This window comes from Rutidosis leptorrhynchoides, chromosome 7 (assembly GCF_046630445.1).
Source record: "Rutidosis leptorrhynchoides isolate AG116_Rl617_1_P2 chromosome 7, CSIRO_AGI_Rlap_v1, whole genome shotgun sequence".
NCBI lineage: Eukaryota > Viridiplantae > Streptophyta > Magnoliopsida > Asterales > Asteraceae > Rutidosis > Rutidosis leptorrhynchoides.
This window is the reverse complement of record NC_092339.1, coordinates 12,895,227-12,908,243: the sequence shown is the minus strand read 5'-3', so window position 1 is coordinate 12,908,243 and position 13,017 is coordinate 12,895,227. Positions and strand designations below refer to the sequence as shown.

General features: G+C 33.1%; 1 pseudogene; it reads left to right on the top strand.

Moving 5' to 3' along the window:
• Nucleotides 1-6,379: 6,379 nt before the first annotated feature.
• On the top strand, nt 6,380-8,666 carry LOC139857463 (uncharacterized; annotated as a pseudogene).
• The last annotated feature ends 4,351 nt before the right edge of the window (nt 8,667-13,017 follow it).

Sequence of the window (13,017 nt, the reverse complement as noted above, 5' to 3'; positions counted from 1 at the left end):
AATGTGATTATATTACAGCAAGTCATGCTGATTTCAGAATGGAACATAATGATTCACAGATCATAACGTCATCATGTACCATGTTACACGACTCTTACATTTTATCTAACCTCTAAACATATCAAGAACATATTATCTTGATAGTTCTATCTTTTCCCTTGAATTCCGGAAATCAACCCTGTCTACGTCAACAGATATGGCAAAACTTTACTTTACTCATTTCACTCTTTAGAGATAGCTTCACTCGTACTCCTCACACAAATGAATTGTTTTATCCATATTACTAACTGATGATAAAACTCTAATTTTCAACTTGTATGCGTCATGAAAACATACTTATTGTTAGCTATGACGACCTCGACAAAAATTTCGGGACAAAATTTCTTTAACGGGTAGGTACTGTGACGACCCGAAAATTTCCGATCAAATTTAAACTTAATCTTTATATGTTTCCGACACGATAAGCAAAGCCTGTAATGTTGAGTCTCAAAAATTTTGAACTGTTTCATATATTCAATTGACCTTCGACCAGTCTCGACGATTCACGAACCATTATTTGTAAATAAATGTGTATACATATAAAAATAAATATAAATATATGTATAGAGTATATTAAATATAATTATTTAATGATTGTAATACTCGTTGGACGTTTCGATTATTATTTAGAGAAGTTTAATTCGAACTTATATGATTTTAAAATAAACGGTGATCCGAAAATGAGTTCTATAAATTTTAGGCTTATTAAAAATGTATTTAGGAACTATTTGTTAAGTTTTAACACTTTTTATATTTCACCCATAAATGAGAGGGACAGTTGATGTAATATTTATTTAATAATTAATGATCAAATTTTATACCATAATGACCAAAATAAATAAATATAGTTAATTTAAAATATGGGATTTTTCTGAACACTTTTATCCGCCACTGGTTTCGCACGATATACAGTCCGTGAAAACTGTCGGTACATTAATACAAATCAAAAGGGCTACTTCACTGTATCGCACTATTTAGGAACACGTTTTTATTTCTTTATAATACTTCATCAACTTTACATATTATATGAATATGTGTGTATGCAAGAGTTAACAATCACACACACACATCTCCTGTCTCCTACTATCACCTAACAACCAAAACCATCAATCATCACCTTCAACCAACTATTTCTACCTATTATGTGATCCGTTCCCATCAACTCGAACACCACTAACGCCAATCAACAATCACCATCCTCCAAATACCATAACAAACCGCCACCAATTTTTTCTTGATATTATTCTTCGTGAACTACACCATCAAACCCATTTTAATATTTTCATTCGAACCACCACAACTCCAACTCGATCACCATCAAACTGTCACTTATTGTTGATCAACTGCTATTCGATCAGTCAAAGACCCACTTGTGTTGTTGTTACAATCAACTAACAAATAAACCACAACATCATCATCTTCTTCATCAAATCACACCAATAAAAGTTAAGGTATAATTTCTGTTTCTATTCCGATACAACGCAGGCCACAATCATCACCATTTTTACTGCTACCATGCGTTTCCTGACCAACTCAAACTATAACCTACTTAATTGTTACTACTCTTCTATTAATCACCCTAACCATCATATTGAAAACCATCCTTTATTTGGCTAGAGCTATGGCTGCAATAAGCTTATTATTTTTGCTTCCAGTCGAACAAAAACCTCATCAAAACCCATTGTTTCCTACTGCTATTCTTTTCCTGTTCCAGCTGCCTTTCCTGTTTCCTCTCCAAATCCGCCACTACAAAACACCACCATCATATATTTTTATGTTAATTGCATTCTCCCTCGATACTGTTTCTGTCAAAGAAATCCAACCCAAAACGAACCACAATCCTCACCAACCATCAAGCACACCACTGTTACGTTGTTGCTGCTACTTTGTATTATGTTTCTATTTTCTTTTTGAGCTGCTGCCTTCCAGTCCAACATGTTACTGCTACAACTCGAGATCACCATCATAAGGTCCATAACCATCACCTTTCTCTTATTGGTTTATTTATTCACATCACCATCGATGCTATTTTTTTATGTAAACAATCAAACCGAACACTTCCACAACACTGTTACAAACCCTATAAACCTTCTGTTTCTGCTCAGCTAACTGTTTCTGTTTAATTCGATAACCAAACACCACGATAAAAAATCCACCATCAAACACCCATTTTATTACCACTCGCTACTATGTATTATTTTTTTTACAGTACGCTTGGACTGTGATAGGTTAACGATGATAATCTTTGATGATGAGCGAGATAATGATGTTTATGATACGAATGATGCGTGTACTACGATATAAGATGATGAGGAATCGATAACGAGTATAATTGATGATGATGTTTGATATGATAATGACAGTGATAAAACAATAGTGAGTAGACGATATAAGTGGGTTTGGAGGTCACGATGATGCTGGTTTTGAGGTCACGATAATGCTGCTATTACTGCTGCATTTATATATATATATATTTTTTCAATCGACCTAGTAAAGGGTTTCTTGTTGGGCCAAATAAATTTTCCTCGGGCTTAGCAACTTGGGCCGTAATTCCATATTATTTTCTGTTGGGCCACAGTATATGTTGTTGGGCTTCTAATTTTCCTGTTGGGCTGAGAGGTTAAATACAATTGGTATCTAATTTAAATTAGAAAGACGTAAACAGAAGGATGGTTAGGGAGAGAACTATTAAACGTGTGGTCGCGAGTTCGAGCCCTACATGGTGCATTTTTTTTATATAAAGGCTGAATGGAGGAAATTAGAAACAGGAAGTAAGGAGTTAAATAAAAATTTGGTTGTGTATAAATTCAGAAAAACGGATCCAGTCGAGTGGTTTAAGTGAGTGTTGGGTTAAGCGATAGATCGTGGGGTCGAGCCCGGGCAGGGGCATTTATTTTTTAAGGCTTGTTACATTAAGGTAGCCTTTCTACTATTTTGATTATTATTATTATTATTATTATTATTATTGTTATTATTATTAATTATTGTTGTTATATGATTAATAATATTATCACTCATAATAAGTATTAGCATTACGTATTATAATAATTATTATTATCATTATCATTAATATTATTACTATTATCAAAATAAGTATTATTAGTATTAATATCATTATTATTATCATTATTAGTAAAATTATTAGTATTATAGTTATTATAGTTATTATTATAACTACTATTATTATTATTATCATTTTTATTATTAAAAATACCAAAATTATCATTATTGTTATCATTTTTATTATTATTATCAGTATTAGAAAAATTATCATTTTATCCAAAATTATTATTATTATTATTATCATCATTATTATCAGTAATATTATACTTAGTGCAATTATTATTATTTTTATTGTTATTAATCAAATACACCTTTTATTTATTATTATTAATATTATTTTATCAAATAAATATTGTTATATAAAAAAATATATTTAAATACATATGACATAACTATATTAATATTTTTTATAATAAATACTAATTATGTATCTAAAGTATATAGAATAAAAATAGTTAGTTAAGTTATTAATAAAACATATAATTTACTAAAATAACAAATAAAATATAAATTTATTCGATTACAATTATGTGTGTTAATATATATACTTAATTTTAGGTTCTTGAATCCGAGGCCAACCTTGCACTTGTTCAATGACGTCATATGTATTTTTACTACGAAATACAGTATGGTGAGTTCATTTGATTCCCTTTTACTCTTTACATTTTTGGGACTGAGAATACATGCGCTGCTTTATAACTGTTTTACTAAATGCTTCTGAGATACAAATTTTTGAACTGAGAATACATGAACTGCTTTTATAAATGTTTGACGAAATAGACACAAGTACTTAAAAATATTCTACGAATGAGTTATGACGTACACAGGATATCACCCCTTTTAGTCTGGTAATCTGAGAATTTGGAAACCGTGCTCCAAATTGACGCGAATCCTAAAGATAGATCTATGGGCACTAACAAGCCCCAGTCAGAGAATTTGAACTGCTTTAGTACTTCGAAATAGGTATACAATCGTCAGCTTTAAAAGATATGATCTGTTTGTGAGGTGTACACAACCATCATATTTAAATAAGTGGCCTGATTGTATGCTTTTTGCATGACCGTGCGGAATGCCGGTATGCGGGGGATATTCTAGATGCATTTTGTTAAGGTCGATTACCAGGTGTTTGTAGTTCGTATGAATGACTTTTATCTCTATGCCGTGCGAAATGCCTGATATGAGATTATGTTTATGAAAGATATTAAAAATCGCGAAGCAACCTACGGGGGAGAAAAGGATACGAACCTACTCTGCCAAGCATTATGAAATATGGTTTTGTACACGAGATAGGTGTACTGTATTTAAATCTTGTGGTCTATTAAAATAATGAATTTTATTGTTAACAATAAACCTATGAACTCACCAACCTTTTGGTTGACACTTTAAAGCATGTTTATTCTCAGGTATGAAAGAAATCTTCCGCTGTGCATTTGCTCATTTTAGAGATATTACTTGAAGTCATTCATGGTATATTTCAAAAGACATTGCATTCAAGTCATTGAGTTCATCAGGAATATTATTAAGTCATATATAGGTGGATGTATTATGAAATGGTATGCATGCCGTCAACTTTCATTGTAATGAAAGTTTGTCTTTTAAAAACGAATGCAATGTTTGTAAAATGTATCATATAGAGGTCAAGTACCTCGCGATGTAACCAAATGTAATGTATTCGTCCAGATGGATTAGGACGTGTCACTACATGTTTTATTATGGGATAATACTTTGATCACTAACTAACATTGTATTCATCCATGTTAGTATTTGTATTTTAATTATAATTAAGATTCACATAAAACTAACTGCATAACAAATTTGAAAGTGCCATTATAGTATAGACGACACATATATAAACATAAAATACAGCAGTTCGTTCTGTACTAGCTTCAACTTAAAACGACAAAACTGAAAAATGAAAAATTATATACTACAATCTAATATAGAGTAGCTGTAGATCGATACGTACTTTACGATTATGAAATCAGGCTCTTTTCATAAACGTGACTGAATGAAAACGTTTTTGACCTACAGAGTTTTCATTTGATTCAGCTAGCTCCTCCTTACGAGGATCCAAGTCCCTAGCACATAAGATTGAATCTTCATCATCATCAAGTCGTATAATATGCAAATTTTTCCTCCATTTTCACCATCCTAGCCTGCATCTCCTCCATCATTAACGTATGATAAAAATAAAGATGAAAATCTATACATATGTATAAACTAAAAGTTTTTTGTGAATTGTGGTTGAAAGTTATTTTAAGATATTTATATCCATATATTATATCTATATATCTATATTATATATATTATTAAATTAATTAATGACAAATTATATTGAAAATGTTTAGCTAGCCAAATTGAGTACTCCGTAATTATAGAAAACTTGTCAAATCATTTGTTTTCGCTTGCATATTACTAAATTATTAAAACATCATTTATTTATTCTTTGATATTTTAAGAGTGTAAGTTATTTATTGACAAAATTTGTTGACCTTTTTGTGATTTTATTGTCCTATATGAACGATAATTATTATTTATTTAAATTATTAAATCTTATCAATATTATTGTTTATATAATTTAATAATTAATATCAATGATATTAAAAAATATATTAATGGTACGAACCAATCGAACATTTCTTTTTAACATTTTTTTACAATAAATGTGAAAATGATTTGATTTACAGTTTAAGTCCTAAAAAATTTATGAACACGCAAATATAACTATTATAATATTAATTATACATGACGACTCCCTAAGTACCGTTATTTTGTTAAAATGACTAACAAGTTTCTAAAATAATATAACTTATACCTTACTAATGTTATGTTCCATGACAAATTTTCATTGTACTCTAAACATTACGTAGTATATACTTTATATATTAAAAAGATATTAATGGTGAGAATTTTTTTTTTTGTAGATATTAAGTTATTAACACCACCCAAAACCACTTTCAAAATTTGTCAACACCATGGACTGTTAATAGCAAAAGAACTTATAAAATTCGTCAACACATCGGACTCTTAAACTCAAAAGAAATTTTTAAAATTGTTAACACCACGGGCTCTTAAACTCAAAAGAATTTTTAAATTTTGTCAACACCACGGGCTCTATACTTTTTCTATTTAGTATCGCAATTACATACCAATATAAACTGCCAACTACATTTTTGCACGAATTTTTATACAACCATACAATAATGCACGGGCTCAAAAACCTACTTATATTGATAAAAATAAAGATGAAAACACATAAAAAAGGCCTCTTTTTTCATTTACTTTTAATGAATCCGGCCCAAACCACACTTGTAGAAATTCGCCCCCTTTCTAACCCTAATTTCTTCGTCATCCCACTCACGCAGGCCGTAACCCTAAATTCTCAATTCACTCTCTCGGTACGTTCGCTTCTTTAATTTACACAATTTCGTTTTCTATTTTTTGTTTAATTGAGTCTTTTATGTATTAATTTTTCTCTATATCTGTTCGAATTATTCTCATCCGACGATAAAAAGAAAAAGAAAAAAAAAAAAAAAAACGATACGAAGTATGAATTTGTATATATAGTTTGTAATAATTCTAGCATATTTCCGCCTGTTGGGTTCCAGTGATTATTAATTATTACCTCGATCGGTTATCTTTCCAATATAAATTGTAGTATATATATGGTTATATGTGTATTACCTTTGATACGTTTAATTAATCCAATTTTGTTAATACTGACAACCTGTATCAAAGTGTTACTGCTCGATTATCTTAATAATTTATATATATTTTTTGTTTACTTGAATTGGCAGAAATGGCCACAGAAGCAGGAATGTTTAAGGTTCATCAAACTGTAGGTAGCGTGTTGTGTTGCAAATGTGGGATCCCGATGGCTCCAAATGCTGCGAATATGTGTGTCAAGTGTCTACGTTCTGAAGTAGACATAACAGAGGGTCTACAAAAACATGTTATCATCATTCACTGCCCTGAATGTGATTGCTACTTGCAGCCGCCACGAACTTGGCTTAAAGCCCAAGTAGAATCCAAAGAACTGTTGACTTTTTGTGTTAAGAGGTTGAAGAATCTGAATAAAGTAAGGTTGATTCACGCAGAGTTTATTTGGACTGAACCTCATTCCAAGAGGATAAAGGTCAAACTAAAAGTCCAAAAAGAGGTTATGAACGGAGCTGTTCTCGAGCAAGCTTATATGGTAGAGTATGTTGTTCAGGATCAAATGTGTGAGACGTGTTCTCTAGTTCAAGCCAACCCCGATCAGTGGGTGGCTGCTGTTCAATTAAGACAACACGTTTCCCATCGAAGAACTTTCTTTTATTTGGAACAACTTATTCTTAAACACGATGCTGCTGTCAAAGCCATCAGAATTAGACAAATGGATCGTGGGATCGATTTCTTTTTTTCCAACCGTAGTCACGCTGTTAAGTTTGTTGAGTTTGTGCAGAAAGTTGCGCCGATCAAGAGCCGAAACGATAAGCAACTCGTGTCTCAAGATTCAAAAAACATGACATACAATTATAAGTATACATTCTCTGTTGAAATTTGCCCAATTTGTCGTGAGGATCTTATTTGTCTACCTCCTAAACTTGCTGCGAGTATGGGAAACCTTGGACCCCTTGTTATTTGCACGAAAGTCACAAACAGTATCGCTTTACTCGACCCGCTTACTCTCAGAAACTGTTTTCTCGATGCTGAACAGTACTGGCGAACATGTTTTACTTCACTTTTATCATCTAAACAGCTCGTGGAATATGTAGTATTGGATATTGATTCAGTCTCGTCTGAGGTTAATGTGGGCGGGTCAAAGTATGTAATGGCAGATGCTCAGGTGGCTCGTGTGTCTGATTTTGGGAAGAATGATACTATGTTTTTTGTGAGGACTCATTTAGGTCATCTTTTGAATCCGGGTGATTATGCTCTTGGTTATGACTTGCATTCTGCTAACAGTAATGATGTGGATTTAGACAAGTATAAAGGTCTTTCGATTCCGGACGTTATTTTAGTTAAGAAAAGTTATGAAGAGAAAAGGTTAAAGAAACGAGGAAAGCCTCGTTCTTGGAAACTTAAATCGCTTAATATGGAGGTTGATGCGAGCGAGACGAGGGGTAGAGCAGATGAAGATAAAAAGAACAAGGAGTATGAAGAGTTTTTAAGAGATATTGAAGAGAATCCTGAGTTAAGATTTAACATATCGTTGTATAGAGACCAACAATATCAACCGTCTGAAATGGGATCTGTGACCGATGGTGAAGATGCGCCATCTGTACCATTAGAAGAACTGCTTGATGACCTCAAATTAAGTGATGAAGAAATTGAAGATGCTGAAGATGATGAACGTATGGACGAGTAATTTGCATTTGGATCGATCCTCAGGTCAATTCTAAATGTTTTGGTTAGATCTTTTGTTTGATGTTTACTTGCTGTTTATTTTTAAATCCGTGTTTAAGCTTTGCCCAGTTTTGAGATCATGAATAATGCGAGTTAAAGATTATAATTGCTTTACTATTTTTTATATGTAATTCATATATGTGTTTTACTGTGAAAAATGTTTGTTTGTTTGTTTGTTTGTTTGAATGGGAATCTAGTTTGTTTCAGATGGGTTTGGAGACAGACTAACGGGTCAAACAGGCCAAAAAAGGGGCTAGATTGACCTGCAACATAGTTTGTTTAAAAGCATCAAGTTTGATAAAATAATTTTGTATGTAAATTATGATTACGAATGCTATATTATCATTCAAAATAATTTAGGTTTCAAAAAAAAAAATTACTGTAATAAAATTCAGTTTGGGTGACTATCGACCCATTTGAATAGCTTGTTTTAAACTGATCTTTCTACCCGTTTGACTATTCATAAGATAATGGGTCGAAACTTGTCATTTGAAAAAGTTAACTCGTAAGCCTTAATTTGATAAAGAAATACATAATGGCCAACTCATTAACCTCTTCGATATGGTATCCTTTTCTTGATGCTCGTACAATCATCTCCATTTGAAAAGGGGGATGATTCTCACATACACTTTTTTGATCCTCACACACCAATTGAGTATTATTAGAAGAGTAAAAGGTTAAAATAAGTGTGTGAGGATCAAAAAAGTGTGTGTGAGAATCATCCCCATTTGAAAAACATATCCCTTGCTCACGCACGAGCTTATAATGTCTTCAAGCACCGATTTTTTGAAAAGACTAAGGAAATAGATATAAAGAAGTTTATTAAGGAATTCAAAGGTTGAATTATATGCAACAAAAACTTCATATACTAAGATTATGTACCGAAAAGAGCCTGTCAAGTCTGATACACCAGGGAGGCCAAAGAAGCGTATGTGCTAAAACTTTAACCCCGTCCAACCATGCACACCACCACCACCTCTTACGTAACGAGTGCCGGTAACAATATCCGCATCTATCGCAATCTGTTTCCTGAATTTATGGGGCTTTATGTATCAGACAGTTGATATAATTTAGTTAGATGTGACAGTGTCAACCCATTTAAGCATTAAAATTGGGTAGAAGTTTATCACTTTATAAACTGTGGAAGGTACTTGATTAGAATGATTACATTATACTGACTTGATTAGAAAATAACTAGTGTATGGGGGACGCGCGTTGCCGCGCCATTTTGTAGACATTTTTGGGCAATGTGATGGAGTCGTTCGAAAGTGTAGGAAAAATTGTAGGGAAAAAGAAGGGGAAAAAGTCTTATCGTTTTGTTTTTTTTGAAGAAAATTAGTTAAAAAAACGAAATTTTTTTTTATTGTAGATGAATAGTACAGTACTCCTTGTGGGTACAACTTCTCTCTGCGCAACGTACAAGTCATTAAAGCGCAAAATGTGTCGCTATCGGTGAATAGTTAGTGAATAGTAGGCAACTTTGTGTATTTGTAGACATTTATGGGCAATGTGATGGAGTCGTTGTTGACGAAAGTGTAGGGAAAAAGAAGGGAAAAAAGTCTTTATCGTTTTATTTTTTTTAAAGAAAATTAGTTATAAAAAAACGGATCAACGTTCTTATGCAGTCCTTTAGTAAAATTTGTAGGGGAGAATGTGAGGGAAAATTTAAAAAAAAAAGAATTTTTTTTCTGTAGATGAATAGTGCAGTACTCCTTGTGTGTACAACTTCTCTATGCGCAACGTACAAGTCATTAAAGCGTAAAATGTGTCGCTATCGGTGAATAGTTAGGGAATAGTATACAACTTTGTGGATTAGTATATAAAGTAATAATAATAGAGATTACAAATCAGTCTCGATCTAACGGGAATTGATCAAACAAAAGAAACCAAATTAGTCTTGATCTCATGACAACTGTTCAAACAGAAAACCAACAAGATCGCAATAGGACAAATCAGAGAATATAAAACTGGAAAAAAAGACGGCTAATGGCGGCCACATATATATGTTTCTTATACTCTAACCCTAATCAAAATATATCTTTACAAACTTGAATCTGAAACAAAGCTTCAAAAAATAGTTTGGGAACAAACGATAATATAAACAATTACATTGATTGATAGTACTAAATTGGTTAAGAAATAACAGAGTCTACATAACCATTGCTTCGCTTGGAGACTAAACAAGATTTATTTATACTAATGGCGTGACCCTAATACAACTTAATAAGGACTAAACGACTAAGTCTAACAAGCTTAAAATATACAACTACTGTTGGATAATAGGGTTTGAATGTCCGGATAAACCTTTGAATCGTGTGTTGGAAGCTTCGACGAGCCCAACACACCACTATTAGAGGATCTAGACTATACTAGACTCACTACACCAACACTTTGACGTTGGTTAGCCTTTAATTTTATAAATCCTTAGTGCACAATGTACTTAGGCGACAGTGTCGACCATATATCTTTAGGCGGTATAACCGACCATGTATTACTTAGGCGGCAGAGCCGACCATATAATAAGAACAACAAAAGTGCACTAAGAACTTAAACACAAACTAAGGCTTGATCGGGAAACTTAACAAAAACACTTATATTAAATTACAATTACAATATTACTTACAAGCTTTATCTTCTCTACTTTCGCTAACTCACACTCTTCTTCTCTTCTTCACAACTCACTTCTTATTTCACTCTCACAACTTCACACAACACAAATGAAATCTCCTCCCATATTTATACTACTCCATGGAACATTCTAGAACCTAGATATTTCCATGGATATATAAATATCTAGATATTTCTACAACCTACAAATATCTAGATTTTTCTTTTACATTTCAATTTCTAGATTTTTCTCTCATATTCTAATATCTAGATATTTTCTTATACATATTAATATCTAGATATTTTACCCATATACATTTACTAATTCCATATTATTCTAAATTTGCATTGTATTTTAACACTCCCCCTCAATGCAAATTTTCTTTCAACGATGTCTTGCAGACCATTCCAAGTGCTTCTCTGAATTTTGTAAACTTCGGTTTACTTAGGCTCTTGGTGAGTATATCTGCTACCTGTTCATCTGTCTTTGTTGGCACCATCTTGATCTCCCCTTCAAGGACCTTCTCGCGAACATAGTGATAGTGTACTTCTATATGTTTTGTTCTTGCGTGAAAGACTGGATTCTCTGCTAGACGTATAGCTGATAGGTTATCGCAGAAAAGCTCTACTTGATAGTCTGTTGATTGATGAAGATCTTCCATTAGTTGTTTCAACCATGTAATTTCTTGTGTTGCCGACGATTCCGATCGATATTCTGCTTCAGTGCTTGACAAGGATACTGTTGGTTGTCTCTTGCTGCACCATGATATTACTCCTGATCCAAGACTAAACATGTATCCAGTTGTTGACCGTCGTGTATCATAGTCTCCAGCGTAATCGGCGTCACAATATCCAGTCACGTGACATTCTTTTGTTTTCTTGTACAAAATGCCAAAGTTAATAGTGCCTTTAACATACCTTAAGATGCGTCGTACAACATCAAGGTGAGACTTCTTCGGATTGCTCATGTATCGACTAACCACTCCAACTGCATAAGATATGTCTGGCCGGCTTAGTGTGAGATAAATAAGACTTCCGACCATCTTTCGATACATGGTAACATCTTGAAGACTTTTTCCTTCATCTGCTCGTAGTTTTGTATTCGGATCCATCGGAGTTGAGATAGGTTTGCAATTAAGCATTCCGTACTTTTGTAAAAGATCTCGCGCATATTTCTGTTGTCCCAGAAATAATCCTTCTCTTTTCTGCTCTATTTCGAGTCCAAGAAAATGTTTGAGTTCTCCAAGCTCCTTCATATGAAATCTGATAGACAGATTCTCTCTTGTTCTTTGAATCTCCTCATATTGATCTCCCGTGATGATTAAGTCATCCACATATACTAGCACTATGGCTAGTTTTTCTTGATCTTGTTTCACAAATAAACTAGAATCTGAAGGAGCAACTGTGAAACCACTTTGTATCAAGAACTCGCCAGTCTTCCCGTACCAAGCTCTTGGAGCCTGCTTCAAGCCGTATAGTGCTTTCTTTAATTTGCAGACATGGTCAGGATGAGACTTGTTCTCAAAGCCTCTTGGTTGCTCCATATAAATTTCTTTGTCAAGTTCTCCATGTAAGAAAGCGTTCTTGACATCCATCTGCCACAGCTTCCAAGATTTGCTAGCGGCTAAAGCTAGTAGAGCTCGAATTGTTGTGATCTTCGCCACTGGACTAAACGTTTCTTCATAATTCAGCCCATATTGTTGAGAAAAACCTCTAGCAACAAGTCGAGCTTTATACCTTTCAATGGAGCCATCTGATCGAGTCTTCACCTTGTAAACCCATTTACAAGATATTGGTTTTACATCTTTTGGCTTTGGAACTAAACTCCATGTCTGGTTTTCTTTTAGAGCATTAATTTCTTCTTCCATCGCTTTCTGCCATTCTTGACTTTGTGCTGCTTCTTCATAAGTGGAAGGCTCA